General features: G+C 40.3%; 1 long non-coding RNA gene across 2 annotated transcripts in view; it reads left to right on the forward strand.

The window, feature by feature from the left end:
* LOC135364809 (uncharacterized) overlaps positions 1–11,828 on the forward strand; it is a 261,232-nt gene extending 249,404 nt beyond the window's left edge. For both annotated transcript variants that reach the window (XR_010412595.1, XR_010412596.1), the window contains 2 exons: positions 8,331–8,485; positions 11,720–11,828. This is a non-coding gene — a long non-coding RNA (uncharacterized LOC135364809). The remainder of the gene's footprint in view (positions 1–8,330; positions 8,486–11,719) is intronic.
* Positions 11,829–17,412: the final 5,584 nt, after the last annotated feature.

A 17,412-nucleotide genomic window follows, 5' to 3' on the forward strand; every position in this document is an offset into this window, starting at 1 on the left:
TTGTGAAGTTTTTCTATTTTTTTGTGATTCTGTTATTTAGTTGTTATGCCAGTTTTTACATTTTATTAACATTTGTTACAAATCTGATGGTCCAGTGCTGCAATTTTTGAAGGCATGGTGTGAGATAGAAGAGGACCATTCTAGGCATAGAACTAGACATTCCTGATAAGGTTAGTGATGAAGAATTAGTGTTCTGAGTTTCTTCAGCATCCCAGTGCAACAAGAGACACAAACTCTGTCGTTTTCGTGCTCATACTCCCATGCCATGCGGGTTCCCGTAATTTGGAAGTTTTTCAAGGTTTCCGCCAGGGTAAAACTACTGAAAAGCCTGGAAGAGACGGACACCAAAGAGGGCTGCATACTGAGTCCAGGTTGAGAATAAATATTAAGAGTCTGTGAAATTCACTTTTGGAGATGGGTTTATTAAGTTTTAAAAAGTTCAGTAGTAGTATAACTGTTGAGTCTTCCTGCACCAGAGTCTGTGTTTATTTAATAGCTAGGGAATATGGGAATGTTTTTTTATCCTCCTAAACTAGTGGTCCAGACTAGAAGGATTTGGGAGGGGCAAAGGCTATAGACTGGACCTTGGTAATGCAGATGAGGCTGGAACTTCCTTCTAGATCTTTAGATATTTATTTAGAGTGTTAACTCTTAATAGGTTGAGGTCATCTTGAAAGGATGGTAAGAGCATTTTAAGTGTCATTTGCATGAACACGGAGGATAGGATTTTGGTGCCTTCATTGGACTTGCTCCAAGACAAAGATACTTTTATTTTGATAGTGCAAGACTCTGGGACTTTGGGAATAAAATTGGCCATATGCTTTTAGAACATCCAACTCTGCAGACTTGATTCCTTTTACTTTGTGAAAGCTGCTACTCTACAGAAAGATTTTGATTTAGTAGTTTGTTTTTAATCTTCTTGTATTTATTTATATTTGGTAAGACCTGAGTGCGACAAAAGCTATTCTTCCCCAGCTGTAAAGCACTGTGTTCTGTTGGAATCTGAATTCCTTCACTGATATGTTTTCAGGTTTCCCAACTTTATTGTCACTGACATTTGAGCATGTTGTTTTATAATGATGAGATTCCAGGGGCGCCTGGGTGGCTCAGTTGGTTAAGCAACTGCCTTCGGCTCAGGTCAGGATCCTGGAGTCCCAGGATCCTGGAGTCCCAGGATCGAGTCCCGCATCGGGCTCCCTGCTCAGCAGGGGGTCTGCGTCTCCCTCTGCCCTCTTCCCTCTCGTGCTCTCTGTCTCTCATTCTCTCTCTCTCAAATAAATAAAATCTTTAGAAAAAAAAAAAAGAAATCTATTATAATGATGAGATTCCAGGGTGGGAATTGAGTGGTTTCTTTTTTTTCTTTTAATTTTTTTTTTTTTAAAGTTATGTCAGTTAAAAAAAACCTCCAGTATTGTGGTTTAGTAAACTCGTTTTGCTGCTATAAAAAAAAAAAAAAGTTAACCTATTTTGTTCTGTGGAGGAAAGAGTGTTAAACTTAGTGTCTTAAAACCTGTTTGTTTAAGGTCACACATGATTTCTAAATGTTGTTTTTACTTGTATTTTGCTCTTGGTATGGCCAAATATTTAGCTTATTTTTCATAGTTCTTGATATTTTCAGAAAAATCAAAATAAATTTGTTCCCTTAAAAAAAAAAAAAAGAATGTTGGCAATTCTAAATATAAATTGGTGTAGAAAAGACCAATTTATGGGGGTTTTAAAACCAAGTGAATCCAAGAGCAGGCTATGGTAATAAATATAGAAAAAAAAAGAGGCTTGGAAGTTAGGAATTAAAATATTCCAACCTTGTATTAATGTGAGCAGGATTCAGATACTTATTAACTTTAGATCTGTCTAAATGTTTATGGAAAATATAAGAGTAACTACAAAGAGAATAAAAATGAGAAGCATGACTTCTAACCCAGTATATAAAGAGATAAAACTTCATAGAAGACCAAAAAAAGTAGCAAAGAAAAACCAAGGTAAATAAACACAAAATAAGATTGTAGAAATAAGTTATATTAACATTCACAACAAATGTAAATTAAAATTCTTGATTCAGACAGTCTCGAAAGACAGGAAGATAAAAAATAAATACAGCTTAAAAGAGATATATCAAAAATACAATGACTCCTTCGGGCGCCTGGGTGGCTCAGTTGGTTAAGTGACTGCCTTGGGCTCAGGTCATGATCCTGGAGTCCCAGGATCGAGTCCCGCATCGGGCTCCCTGCTCAGCAGGGAGTTTGCTTCTCCCTCTGACCCTCCCCCCCTCTCATGCTCTCTCTATCTCATTCTCTCTCAAATAAATAAATAAAATCTTAAAAAAAAAATACAATGACTCCTTCAATGAAAATAAAAGAAATGCATCTTCATGTATCATGGATAAATTTAGAAAAAAATGTTTAGTGAAAAATTCCAGTTACAGAATATGTACACTATTATATTCATGTATATTTTAAAACCTAAAACAATACAATATATTGTTTAGGGACACACGCATTTATACCAAAAATGTAAAAATACATATGGGAAGGGAACATACCATCTTTGAGATAATAGTTGTCTTGGGAGAGAAACAGAAATTGTGGAGGGATACAAAGCATACTTGAAATGTATCTGTACTGATTTTCCATGTAAAAAAAATCCAGAGAAAACCTGGGAGAAAAAAAGACAAAATGTGTAACTGATCTGCACTTCACAGTTGGCTGACTTAATATCCTGCATTTCTGTACGTTTGAAAGGTCCAGGGATATTTCAAAGCTCTAGAGTGATTCTTTGGTGCTACTAGTTTGGGAATGAATAGGGCCAATGACTCTGTGTCCCTTCCTAGTTCGAATCTTATTCAAGTCCACAGGTTATTTGAAAAGTGCCCTGTGGTGCTTCTGTAGACCCAAGTTTCTCTGTATATTCTGTTTCTGGAGAAGCTAATAAGGATTGGGCCACAAAACTGCCAAAGACTTAAAGGGAGCAATGTAATCGTGGGCTGTCACATTGAATTGGTGGCTTCTCCTTGAGCCATCTGTTCCAGTCATATAGCGCGTTGCATCCCATCCTGCATGCTTGGCAGGGTCTCCCTCCCATCATTATCCTTCAAAGAGCTCTAGATTGGAATTTTTAAAAATTTCAAATTGGATGTGAGGGAGAAATTGGTGGGTGAAAGGCTCTAGATGACATGTTTTCACCCCTGGCATTTTTCATGAGGGAGGGAAGGGGGGTTGTGGAAAAGTATAATTAGAAGACATTTCCAAGTGTTGTCCAATAGAGCTCTGTGGGCAATTTTTCCCCCCAAGCAGAATTATCTCCATTTCTTGCCAATGTGTTCTTTTCAGTGACTCTTAATATCCCATCCAGAATTAGAAATGGAGAAAATAATTGGGTCCGCTCATTTTTGCTTTGCCAGCGCAGGTGTTTTCCAACAACATGTTTTTCATGGTGGTGCCCAGTTCTTAGTAACAAGCCTGTGCACTGTGCAATTATTGTGATAGAAGATGATAAAACAGTGCCTCTTTTGTGCAGCGAGGGTGCTTTCATCACAGCTGTTGTACACAGCCTCTTTGGGGAACTGATGGATTTCCACATCTGCAGTGAAGACCCTTGACAAATTCCCCTGCAAATCAGGAGTGAGAAGGATCTGGATGTTTTAGGGGATAAGCAGAGCTACAGGTTGTCTTATTTTTGAATGCCATTCCTGGCTAGGTATGGCATTGCCCCCAGGAAGTAGTATAACCCTCTCTTAGATATTTCAAGACAGCCTTGATTTGACAGGGTCTGTCCTTTGGTTCTCCTAGTACTCAACAGATGATGATCATTGTAAGTATAATTCTTTCCAAAATGGAACCAACCTCCTTCAGGGATAGACCTATCACTGTGCCTCTTATCTGTATTTGTTGTGGCAGATATCATTTTGTGTTGTGATGATCTGTCTGTCTCTCCCACTATATTGAGAACAGAGATTGTGTCTTGTTTGTTTGTATTTTCCCAGGACCCTAGCACAGTACTTGGTACATAATTGGTATTAGGTAGATATTTTTGAGTGGATGAATTAAGCCTTAATCTTAGGCCCTCATGAAAGGGAGGTGGTATGATGCCCTAATCTATTAGGGGGTACCATGGCTACGTGGCATAATTAGTGCTGGCAAATAACTTCAGGAAATATACAAATTTTACTAATCACAGTAAGAATTTTGAGTGTTTTTGAGCTAGTAAGATATGGTTTTAGAGGCCACGGAGGGTACAGAAGAGAAGACCTCTTCCCTGTCCCACAGGGAAGATAAGACAGAAATAAAAACAAGAGTAATGAAATGATGCTAATTGGGAATGTTGATAAAAACGCTTCAACAGGTTCCAAGGTGACAGGAGTTTTGGGCTACTTCAAAATAAGTTGGTATTATCTATCTCTTTAGGTACTGTAAGTTGGAGTTAGGGAGACAATAAGTGGCATCCCTTTCCCCCATTTACATTGTAAAAATATTCTAATGCGAATAAGAACACTTTTTTTTATATGACCACAATACAATGATTATATCCAAAAACTCAAGATACATACAAAAATTTTGTCTAATATAACATCCATATTTCTAGTTGCCCAATGATGTCCTTTACAGCTGATTGCCCCCCATATATTGTATTTATTTATTATGTCTCCATAGTTTCATTTAATCTAGAACATTCCCCTAGTGTTCATGATTTGGATACTTGGGAAGTCCTGACCTGGGTGTCTTGTAGAATGTTCTATAATCTGCATTGGTCTATGTGTTTCCTTATGATCAAACAGAATTAAACATTTTCCCTAAGAACTCCAAGCAGGTGATGTTGTGTCCTCCCTGTTGCATCATATCAAGAGGCATAAGCCAGAAGTTTGTCCCATTGGTAGTAATGGTAAATTACATTACTTAGTTCTAGTATGCCTCTCCAGATTACTGCATGGTAAAAATTCCCTGTTGAATGCTTTGTGACTATGTGAATATCCTGAGCTTATTGAGAAAATCCTGAATTTCACTCAAGGATTTTAGCATTCACAGGTGATCCTTGCCTAAATCAATTATTTCATCAGTGGTGGAAAAACAGTGATTTTCTAATGCTATTCTTTTACATTTCTTAGTTGACACTTTTTTTTTTTAAGATTTTATCCATTTGACAGAGAGAGAGAGAAAACACAAGTTGGGGGGGGTGGCGGCAGAGGGAGAGGGAGAAGCAGGGAGCCCAATGCGGGGCTCGATCCCAGGATCCTGGGATCATGACCTGAGCTAAAGGCAGGTGCTCAACTGACTGAGCTACCCAGGCACCCCCTTAATTGACATTTTTCTATAAACATCTCCCTCTCTCATTTTTAAGTTTGGATTAATGGGTTTATTTTTAAATGAATATGTCATTATTCTTTTTACTCAGTTTGTTTCAGATTTGGCCAATGGAGCCCTTAGAGCTGACTCCAGTGTTCTTTTGATATGACCCTTCATTCTTTGAGCATTTCCTTGTTATTTTTGCCCAACAAGATGGTCCAGGCTCATCTTATATTCTCTCTGCCCCAGATATGGAATCAGCTCTTTCTCCAAGGGGCCCTGGTTTCTTTTATTGGAGAATAATATTTAGAACAAAAACTGGACAATAGGTATGCTTATTGCTACTAAGGTGTCTTTGATTCTAGACCCTTTCAGTAGATAGGACTAGGGAAAAAGTACATTTTAACTCATGAGCTTGTACTGATACCTCTACTTCAAATAGAAGGTCTTTCTCACTGTCTGTAACTCAATATTTATATCTCCTTTCTCCTTTTCGATAACTGGTCTTACCACAAATCACTATATTTATGAATTTTTTCTATCTTTAAATACACACAAAGTAGTTTCAGGATTATTTTTTTTAAAGATTTTATTTATTTGAGAGAGAAACAGAGCACGCATGTGTGTGCCAACATAGGAGCAGGGGGAGGGGCAAAGGGAGAGGGAGAAGCAGGATCCCCACTGAGCAGGGAGCCCAATGCAGGGCTCGATCCCAGGATCCCAGGATCCCAGGATCCCAGGATCATGACCTGAGCCGAAGGCAGACGCTAAACCGACTGAGCCACCCAGGCGCCCCATAGTTTCAAGATTATTGTGCTAATATCACTGCCTATGACAAACCACCAAGTAAAGTTCAAGACCTTTGGGAAGTTCTTTTTGTTCTTAGAATATATCCTAAGTGTGTGCAGTTGAAGAACTGTGCTATAAAAAATTGCATTAATTCCTTTTCTTTTCTATGTGGCTTTGTTATCAACTTGATAATAGTTATATTAATGTATGTCAGTTTTATAATTTGTTTTTCATTCTATTGGTTTAATATTAATTTTGAAAAAGAAAAACGGGTACATGATTCAAAAGTCAAGACTAAACGAACAGTATAGGTAGAAGTCTCCTTGCCATCTTTCTTCTTTCTAGAATTCTAATCCTGTTCTCCCCCTAGATAACTTTTTATTAGATTTTGGGCAATCCTTATGTTTGTGAAATATGAAGTAAATTACTTACGTGTGTATGTATGTGTATATTCTTTCCCTTTACTCTTATGCAAAAATTATGCTAAATAATTCCTTTGCCTCTTTGGAGTTTTATTTTGAAATATAGGAATTTTTTTCTTACTCATATGGTAAACATTGAAACCCTAGAGAAATGTGTAAAGGAGAAAGTGGGAATTCTCCATAGTCCTGCACTGTGGAGGTCATCTTTTTTATGGTGATAAAGAAGGTTAGAAACCTCCAGCTTTTTGTCTATTTTCTTGCTCCTTATTCTTTTCTTAGAGTTGGGTTGTTCAGTCACCTTCCCTTTTCTTGGATTATGGAGCCAATAACTTCCTTTCTCTCCTAACCTCATTTGGACTGTGTTTCTTGCCATGTATACTCAAAAGTATCTTTACTGATACATATTTCTTTGCTCATAAACTTCTATGCTGTGTACATTTGTTTTCCTGGGTAGATTTTTCTTAATATATAAACTCATATTTTAAAAACCTATGATTTGTGTTTTGAAGTTTTGACTTTAGACAATGAAGCAGTAAGTGGTTTTATATACTTACACGGTTGTTGAATAGATCTCTAGAGAAAAAGCTAGTAGAAAAGTAAAAAGGTTCAGACATTTTTGGGATAGATGATATCAAATTACCATAGAAGAAAATGCACCAAATTATATTCCCATCAATAGGGCAGATAGTACCTGTGTCCTCCCAACTAGATAGTAGCTCAAATCTGTGCAAATAGAATAGGAGACAAATGTTTTATGGTTTTTACTTGTATTTTAAAATTCTGTGGAAGAACACCTTTTAACATACTTATTACATATAGTGGGACAAAGACAAAAATGGTAGCAGATTTCTGGTTGAATTTGATACAAACCAAGAGAGCGTGGAACAATACCTTAAAAGTACTGAGAGAAAAACCAACAACCTAGAATTCTATGTCCATTGAAACTCTCCTGGGCTTTTTGTTGTTGTTGTTGTATAAATCAGTAGGCTGACTCAATGCAATTCCAATGAAAATGTCAATAAGCTTTTTTTTTTTTTTTTTAAAGAAACTGAGAAGTGGATCTCAAATTCACATGGAAATGCAAAGTGTCTGGGATAATTAAAGTGACTTTGTTGAAGAACAAAGTTGGAGGACTTATACTACCTGACTTCAAGGCTTATTTTAAAGCCATAGCAATCAGGGCAGTGGGGTATTGGCATCAGGATAAACAAGAAGTGAATGGAACAGAACAGGGTCCAGTAATAACCCATGTGTAGATGGTCAGTTTGTTTTTGATAAAGCTACAAAGGCAATTTAATGAAAGATAATTTTTTTTCAACAGATGATGTTGGAACAATTAGACATCCCTATTTAAAAAAAATTAATATGGATTTCTGTCTCACACACAATACAAAATTAACTCAATGGATCATAGACCTAAATGTGAATGTAAACCTACAAACCTTCTGGGAGAAAATACTTGCAACTTTGGATCAGGCAAAGATTTCTTTAAAATGGCATCAAAAGCACAACCCATAAAAGAAAAATTAGACCTTGTCAAAATTAAGAACTGCTCCTCTTTGATGAGCATTTGTAAGAGTGAAAATAGAAGCTATGGAGAGAAAACATTTGCAAATCATTCTGACATAGGATTTATGTCCAGAGTATAATTTTAAAACTCCTAAAACTCAGTAACAACAAATAAACAAATAAACAAATAAACCCAATAAAAACTGTGCGAAGATTTGGACACTTCACTAAAGAAAATATATGGATGGCAAATAAATGTATGAAAGATACTCAGCATTATCATCATTGAGGTAAATGTTATTTATTTATTTAAAAGATCTTATTTATTTGACAGAGAGAGAATACAAGCAGGGGGGAACGGCAGACAGAGGGAGAAGCAGGCTCCCTGCTAAGCAAGGAGCAGGATGTGGAACTTGATCCCAGGACCCTGAGATCATGACCTGAGCCAAAGGCAGACGCTTAAGGACTGAGCCACCCAGATGCCCCAAGGTAAATGCAATTTAAAAACAACAGAGTCCATCACACCTTTTACAATGTTCAAAATTAAAACTGACCATCATAGCAACTGTTGGCAAAGATGTAGAGTAACTGGAATTCTCTGATATGCTGCTGGAAGGAATATGAAATAATGACAGGACTTTGGAAAATAGTTTGGTAGATTCTTTAAAAGTGAAGCATACATTTATGATCCAGTCACTTCACCTCCAGGTATTTACCCAAGAGAAATGAAAACATACATCCACATAAATCCTTGTACACAAATTTGTATAGCAAGTTTATTTGTAACAGCCAAATCTGGAAACAACCCAATGCCCGTCAGTGGGTAAATGGAGGAACAAATTTTGGTATATCTATGTAATGGAGTAGGACTCAGCAATACATGTAATGAATTATTCGTAGTTGCAACAATATGGATGAATCTCAAAATACTTAGGCCTACTGATAGAAATCAGTCCACAAAAATAGTAGGATTCCATTTATATAGAATTCTAGAAAATGCAAACTAGAGTGACAGCAGTTAGTGTGAGATAGGGCAGAATATGAGGAGGATTATAAAGGGGTCGAAGGAAACTTTAGTGATGTATAATGGATACATTCATTATTTTGATTGTGTTGTTGGTTTTACGAGGGTACGTGTGTCAAAATTTATAATGTATTCCTTATGGGTGTATAGTTTATGTCTATTATATGTATTTTATACCTCAATAAAGAGTTTTTTGTTTTATTTATTTTTTAAAGGTTTTATTTATTTATTTGAGAGAGAGAGAGCATGGGGTGGGGCAGAAGAAGCATAGGTCCGGCTGAGTAGGGAGCCAACGTGGGGCTCAGTCCCAGGACCCTGAGATCATGACCTGAACTGAAGGCAGACACTTAACTGACTGAGCCACCCAGGTGCCCCAAGAGTTTTTTGTTTTAAAGCTGGAACCAAAGAAACCAATGTTAACCACAGGTGCATTGATCTAGAACATGGGCATGGAGGCCCAACTCTATACCTTGGACAAATTTCTTCCTGTAAATCTCCATTTCTTCATTATAGAGGATAATGGTGAATTAAAAATGTATTCTGCACACAGAATGGGGATAATGCTTCAATAGACTTATGACAAGGATCACTTGTACTAGTGTATATAAATTGTATGCAATTATAGAAGAGGGAACCCTTGTACACTGTTGGTGGGAATATAAATTGCCTTAGTCACTATGGAAAACAGTGTGGAGATAACTCAGAAAATTGAAAATAGAACTGCCATATGACCTAGTAATTCTGTTGAGTGTATATCCAAAGGAAATGAAAATAGGATATCAAAGATACCTGTGCTTCCATGTTTATTGTAGCATTATTCACAATAGGCAAGATATGGAAACAACCCAAGTGTTCATCAACAGATAAATGGGTAAAGATGATGTGGTATACGTATATACAGGGGAATATTCAGTCACGCAAAAAAAGAAAATCCTGCCATTTGCTACAACATGGATGGACCTTGAGGACATTATGTGAAGTGAGGTAATTCAGACAGAAAAAGACAAATATTGTATGAAATCACTGTACATGAAGACTGTATGAAATCATTTATAGGTGGAATCTGAAAAAGCCAAACTCTTAAAAAGCAAAATGGTGGTTACCGGGAGCTCATAATAAAAGGGGAATAGGAGAAATGTTGTTTAAAGGTATAAACTTGCAGGGGCGCCTGGGTGGCTCACTTGGTTAAGCGACTGCCTTCGGCTCAGGTCATGATCCTGGGGTCCCGGGATCGAGTCCCGCATTGGGCTCCCTGCTCAGCAGGGAGTCTGCTTCTCCCTCTGACCCTCCTCCCTCTCATGCTCTCTGTCTCTCATTCTCTCTCTCTCAAATAAATAAATAAAATCTAAAAAAAAAAAGGTATAAACTTGCAACTGGCAGATAAAGGTCCTGGAGATTTAATGTATAGAAGAGTGATTATAGACAACAATACTGTATTATAAACATTCAACTTAAGAGACTGGATCTTAATTACTCCTTTAACAAAAAAGTGAAAATTAGGTGATAGGTTAGCAAATGCTACAGGGTGATCATCTTGTATTATTTAGATGTATGGAATCCACATGTTGTGCACCTTAAATGTACACAATGATTGGTCCATTATGTTTCTTTTTTTTTTATGATTTATTTATTTATTTATTTATTTTAGAGAGAGAGAGAGAAGGGGCAGAGGGAGAGAATCTTCAAGCAGACTCCCTGCTGAGTGCAGAGCTGGATGCGGGGCTCGATCTCACAACCTATGAGATCATGACCTGAGCTGAAACCAAGAGTCAGATGCTTAACTGACTGAGGCACCCAGGTGCCCCAGTCCATTACATTTCAATAAGAAAATGCCTGCACAGTAGTAACTACTCAATAATTAGCCCTTTTATTATTAGACATTGGGAAACTGAGGGATAATTCTCAGGAAATATGTTTTGGGGGTCAGTGGGAGACTGGGGCCGGGCAGTTAACACAAATGGAAATGTGCATGAAGTTGGTTTCTTTCTTTGCCACATCCTGAAATTCAGCGGCCTCACTGCTGTAGACATGCCTCAAAGCTTTGCAGAAAATATGACAAGTTGCTCTTATACCAGGAACCATTCCCTTTGGCATCTGCATTGCTGGACTTATCCTGAGAGTTCTGTGAAATAAGTCAGAAACAAACTCTTTGCATGGTGAATGCTAATCAGCTGAAAATGAGACCAGCTTCTAGAGCCTGGTTTAGAGATCATGGTCCCTCTGTTGCACGAATCCTGCCTTGTTCCCAAAGATACCCTATCCTATAGGAATGGATTTGAGGGTTGACGGAAGTGGCTTTTAATACAAATGGCAGAAGGGGAGATGCCAGTCAATTGAAGCGTGACCCCCAGGGGCCTCAAGAAGGCCGTCTGTGCTTTCATGTTTTAGAAATGGTAGGACTCGAGACCGTGTCTTGGGTAGGGTACCATTTGTGCTGGATTTGTGGGAATGATGATAATATATTATTTGTGGATATTTAACTTTAGGTGCACTGTGATCACATTTTCAGCCTGGTACCAAGGAACAGTGACTGCTATAAGGGAGAAGATAAACTTAAAAAAAAAAAAGACTTGATAGGCTACTTAAAGTTGTTTATAATTACTCCATAATGCCTTTAGTTGGAGTGTTTTTCAGTCCATTCAGCCTTGAAGACCATAATGCCTCCATCATCTTGTTACTCTTGTGTTTTTTTTCCACAGATAATTGAGCCGACAGCACATATCCTGCTCAGTCCACATGGAGAGAGCGATGATTTGAGCATGTTCGTTACGTGGAGGTGCCTTGCTTTCTGAGGAGACAGCACTGAGGGCTCTGTGAGAGTAAGAACCCAGCTCGACTGGTTGTGATCATAACCATAGCAACAGGCCCAGAGCCTGCCTTTTCCTAGGTGCTCAATCAATCCTTGATGGGCGGCTGATTGATCTCTGAAGCCTGCTACTCTCACAATGACTTATTTTTAAAAACCTATTTATGCATCCTCCATCCATTCATCTACTATATTCCTTCTTCTGTTAAAAGGTGCTTTTCATGCATTCATGCATACAATTCTCACAACAACCCTATGAGGTGGGTACCATAATTATATACACATTTTACAGGTAAGAAAACTGAGACACAGGGAGGTTAAGCAATTTGCCTGAGGTCACACTGCTCGTGACTTGTGGAGCTTGCATAAATAACCCTGTGGTGTTTTCCACACCTTGACCTCATTCATTTGTTCATTCATTCATTCATTTTTACAAAGACCATCTTTCTCCAAGGCCAGGTCCTTGGGATGTAGGAAGAATTGGAGTAGGGTAGATTTTCTCTCTCTCTCTCTTTTTAAAAAGATTTATTTATTTATCTTAGAGAGAGAGCATGCATGTAAGCGGGGGGGGGGGCAGAGGGAGAGGGAGAAAATCTCAAGCAGACTCCTTGCTGAGCATGGAGCCCGACACGGGGCTCCATCCCATGACCCTGAGACCATGACCTGAGCTGGAATCAAGAGTCAGATGCTCAACTGACTGAGCCACCCAGGCGCCCCAAGATTTTCTTTTTTACTCTTATCCTAACCTATGATTCTAATCTAAGCTGAAGGTAGAAAAGGTGAAGGCCCAAAGAAATTCAGCTGTGTGTGTGTGTGTATGCACGTGAGTATGTGAGTCCACAGCGTATGCCCTGTTCGGGGGTGGGGGGCATGTTGGAGAGAGGTATAGAGACCCAGTTAGAGTAACCTTAGGATCCCAGTGAGAACTTGGCAAGGACTTTTTTAGAAACATAAGAATAAGGCTTTTCTGACATTAAAAATTTTTGTTCACATGTCTTAGGTGATGGCATTCCCCTTGAAGAAAGATTAACAACATAACATAGCTGAAAATTCTCTTGAAGCTAAGAAAAGTAACATTTAATAACAAATTTTGACCTTGAGCATTAAAGTCTGTATCAGTGACTATATATAATCAATCAATTTTGGCTTTTCTCTAGCATTAACCATGGTGATGTTTGGATTTTAAGGAAAAAAACTAGGCTAAAAGTAGGAGGAGTGATTGTAATCTATATTCTACTTTCTAAAACTTCTGTGGGTAAACTTCCCTTAACAGAGATAGTTTGGTTTCACTGATGGCATAATTTTAATAATGAATAATTCAAAGAAGCACGCAGCAAATGTTAGCTGAAGACAGGAAAAAATATCTTTGAATTTCTGTTCCTTTTATGGGCCTTCAGAAGCCACTGCCTATCTATACAGAGCCTCTCTCTAAGGGAGAAATGGGCACCATTCTTAGGCTAATGGGAAATAATGGTGTGATCTGTGAAGCGCTTTTCTTGGAAGCCAAAGATAGAGATAAACCACCTGAATCTCTCCACATCCCTGCTCTAGCATTTGGCATATTAGCAAATGAGGAATGTCCACATGGCACGCTTTTTCCAGAGGAAGCCAGCATTCACCTGAAGCTGTGCAGGTCTCTGGCGTGCAGGTCTGGGAGGAAGACCAACGTGAAAACAGACAAGGCATCATTTCACCCAGCAGATTGTGCAAGTGCAAATTCTAGCTTGCTCTGCTGTTTTCCAGTTTCTCCATGCCCAGAATGAAAATCCTTTGCTTGCCGGATTCTGAGACCGTTAGGTCTGGGATTGCATGCTGTCAATCTGGGAGCCTCACTCTCTCCTCCAGTCCTTAGGGGGCACGGAGCTGCTCCCATCTCAGCTGACCCCCTCCCGGAAGCGGTCTTGTACTTTGTTGAGCACATACATAGAAGCAGATGTCTATGCAGGGGCAAATGTGTTTAAGTGAATCAAATGGATGAATGTCTTTCTCTCCATGTACCCACTGTTTCTACCTTTGCTACCAAGCCCCAGTTTCTTTCTTCTGGAGATATATATATATATTAAAGATTTTATTTATTTATTCATGAGAGACAGAGAGAGAGAGGCAGAGGGAGAAGCAGGCTCCTAAGGAGCAGGGAGCCTGATGTGGGACTCGATCCCAGGAACCTGGGATCATGACCTGAGCCGAAGGCAGAAGCTTAACCATCTGAGCCACACAGGCGACCTCTTCTGGATATTTTAGGAGCCTTTAATCTGAAAAATTGGCATGAACTGAGAGGAAAAGGAAGGAGTGATGGAAGCTTGGGGGGTTGGGAGCATGAAAGAAAGGTTTGCCTGTCCACTGAGTAGTTTGTGCTCAGTGGGCTGGATGCTCCCTCTCGTGCAGTGAGCATTTGAAAGTGTGGATGTTTCTGGTTTTCACCTGACTGTGGGGCACTACCAGAACCTTCTGGGCAGGACCCATGGACACGATAGGCCCTGTAATGTGGAGACAATTGTATGAAACAAAGACATGCTGTATTAGTTTCTTAAGGCTGTGGTAACAAATTGCCACACACTTACTGGCTTAAAATAACATAAATTTACTGTAATTCTCGGGTGCCTGGGTGGCTCAGTTGGTTGAGCGACTGCCTTTGGCTCAGCTCATGATCCTGGAGTCCCGGGATCGAGTCCCGCATCGGGCTCCCTGCTCAGCGGGGAGTCTGCTTCTTCTTCTGACCCTCCTCCCTCTCATTCTCTCTCTCGCAAATAAATAAAAAATCTTAATAAAAAAAAAATTTACTGTAATTCTCAGTTCAGCCTGGGTCTCCTTGGGCTCAGGTCAAAGTATCAGGAGAGCTGGCTCCTTTCCGGAGGCTCTAGAGGAGAATCTGTTCCACTGTCTCTTCAAGCTTCTAGAAGCTGCCGGCATTTGTTCCTGGCTCTTGGCCCCTTCCACCATCTTCAAAGCTGGCAGAGTAGCATCTTCAAATCTCTTTGAATTTTGCCTTCCATTGTCACACATCCTTTTTATGCTCCTGTCTCCCTCTTTCCATTACAAGGACCCTGTGATGACACTGGGCCCACCCTGATAGTACAGCATAATCTCTCCATTTCGAGATTTTCAACTTAATCACATCTAAGTCCCTCTCATGATGTAGGTAACATATTCAGAAATCCCAAATACTAGAACAGAGAAATCTTTGGCAGAGGTTATTATTCTGCCTACCACATATGCCCTGCCCCAGTGCCAAAAGTCAGTTTGGACTTGGTTGGCCAGGAGTTGGGTGATGTTCTTTTCTTTCTGGGGATGGCAGGAGTCTTGTTTCCTTCTGGTTAGGTGGGCCCGAAGATTTGGCAGGGGCTTTTGACCACTGCATGAGTGATGAGTAGGGTATTCCGGGCCAAACAAGGACTGGTGTTGGGCAGTATTAATCCTCAATACCCATTTACCCCATCTTTCTCTCTGAACCATCAGTATGAGGTCCCAGATATTTTTCAAGTCTCAACAACATATCAGACAGGAGTTTCCATGGTATGGCCAACTGAATCACTCTTTCTTCCCAGAAGCAACCCTCATGCCTTCCCTTCATCGCCTGGCCCAGCCCAGCCGGCCGGTTTCCTTACTGACTTCATTTCCATCCCTGCTCAGCCACTTCCTCCACATCTACTTCAATTTGTCTGCCTAAATCGTTGGTGGGTTTTGTGTGCTTCTCTATGCTCTGTGTAACGTCTAGGTTTTTTCCAATAAGTACTTTAGTAATTAGAAACTCCTTTAACAAACTCCCTGAATAATAACCCTCAAGGGCGTCCTCCCTGTCTTCTGGGACTTGCCTTTCCAATAAGAGCTGTGCTTTTTCTCAGGGCCCCACTGGCTCTTGCATTCTACCTCGACTGCCACACCCACTCATTCATTCATTTGCAGTGATTCCTGGAGTACCTGCTCTGAGCTGGGCTGGGGATTGTCACACTACAGAACATACATAGTTGCACCTCTGTTTCCCCTTGTAAGCTGAGTTCCACATGAAGTACACATTTATGCAGACAGAATCTCTCAAAGCTATGCTGACACGTAGATCTCTGGTTGACTACCATGCAGGAGAAAACACATTTTCTAGGAGGAAGACAAAGTTCTCCCGCTGCTCCTCATTGGCATGCTGTTTTGCTCTCTAATAGCTTGACTATATAATTGCCTCGTGGCTGGAATGAGGTGTTGGGCTTGAAAGATCTCCATCTTCAGACCTCCAGTTTGGTTTCTTGGCCTAGATATTTTCATATCCTTTTCTGAGGTGAGAATGGCCAGAGTGGCATTGAGCCCCTGGTCAGAGGCCAGCTGATGAGACCTTGATGTAGCTCTGCTGGTAGAAGTCAGGCTTATAAATTCAATCAGGGGTCTACCCAGTCTTGACTACAGCCCTGCCCTCCCCTGGGACAGCCCTTCTGCTGGGACGGACAGTGTGTAGAAAGGTGGGATCCAACAACTCCCACAAGAGGGGACAGAAGCTTCCTTGAGTGCTTGGAACATTTGGAACTTAGACTTGTTGCTAGAGCCCAACCTGCGGGGCTGGCTAAGGTCTAAGACTCCCAATCTGTGACAATGGTGGTCACCCTGGCTTTGTCCTTTCTTAATTCTACATGCTTCACCCTCCCCAGAACTACCAATTGGGTTCTGGATCTGTCTGTGGCCTCTCATCAACCGGCATACTACTTGTCTTCTAGTCCCTTCCCTGTGTCCTTGTCTTTCCTCATCTCACTTCTCTTCTTCTCCCTCAAACATTTTACTCCTGTGTCAGGCAGGCAATTTGCTAGGCAGAGAGTGACCTAGTAAATAACTGGTTGATTCATCTCTTTACCAAATATAGGTATTGAGGAGTTGCCATGGGTCCAATCTTGGGACTGGCATGTCCAGACGAAGGGAGATCAGAGACGATGACGAAATGGAGGAACTGAAACAGGTCCAGCCTGACTAAGCACAGAGTAGGAAGTGGGGGGCAGTCTGGGAAATGATGCAAGACGGGGAGGCAGGAGCCAGGACATGCAGGGTCTTGAGAGCCATTTTGGACACTGGCCTAAGAGCAGTAGGAAACCATGGCAGCATTTGAGCTGAGGAGCAACACGGTCAAATTTGCATTTTAAAAAACTTGTTTTGCCTAGAGCGTGGGCCACAGATTGTGGAAGGGCCGGAGTAGGGTCCGGGAGACCATTGGAATAGCTGTTGCTGTGGGCAGCTGAGCTAAGGGGTGGGCTCAAGTATGGCGGGGCCACGAATAGAAAGGAGTGCAAAGATCCATGACATGAACAGATATTCAGGAGTGGAGCCCACCACCCTTGGGGGCCGATCAAATGTGGGGCCCACCGGAGTGGAGGAGGGTGCTACCTTGGAGGAGCTTATGGTCTAACATCAGTGACTCCCAGGCTCTGGAGTGGAATAGGATGCAGATGCCACGAGGGCCGATATGAACCTCTGGGGAAGGGTATGTGGTTTAAAAATGCTTTCAAATGCCTATTTTAAATACAAACTATAGAAAGTGAAGTTTTACAAAATCGTGGTGAGATCCGTAGAGAAGTATGCAGGAGTCATGGGTTATAAAATGTATCAGAATCCTGG

The sequence above is a fragment of the Mirounga angustirostris genome, unplaced genomic scaffold (genome assembly GCF_029215605.1).
Source record: "Mirounga angustirostris isolate CCGP_5_RB_7025 unplaced genomic scaffold, mMirAng1.0.hap1 SCAF_6, whole genome shotgun sequence".
Classification (NCBI taxonomy): Eukaryota; Metazoa; Chordata; class Mammalia; order Carnivora; family Phocidae; genus Mirounga; species Mirounga angustirostris.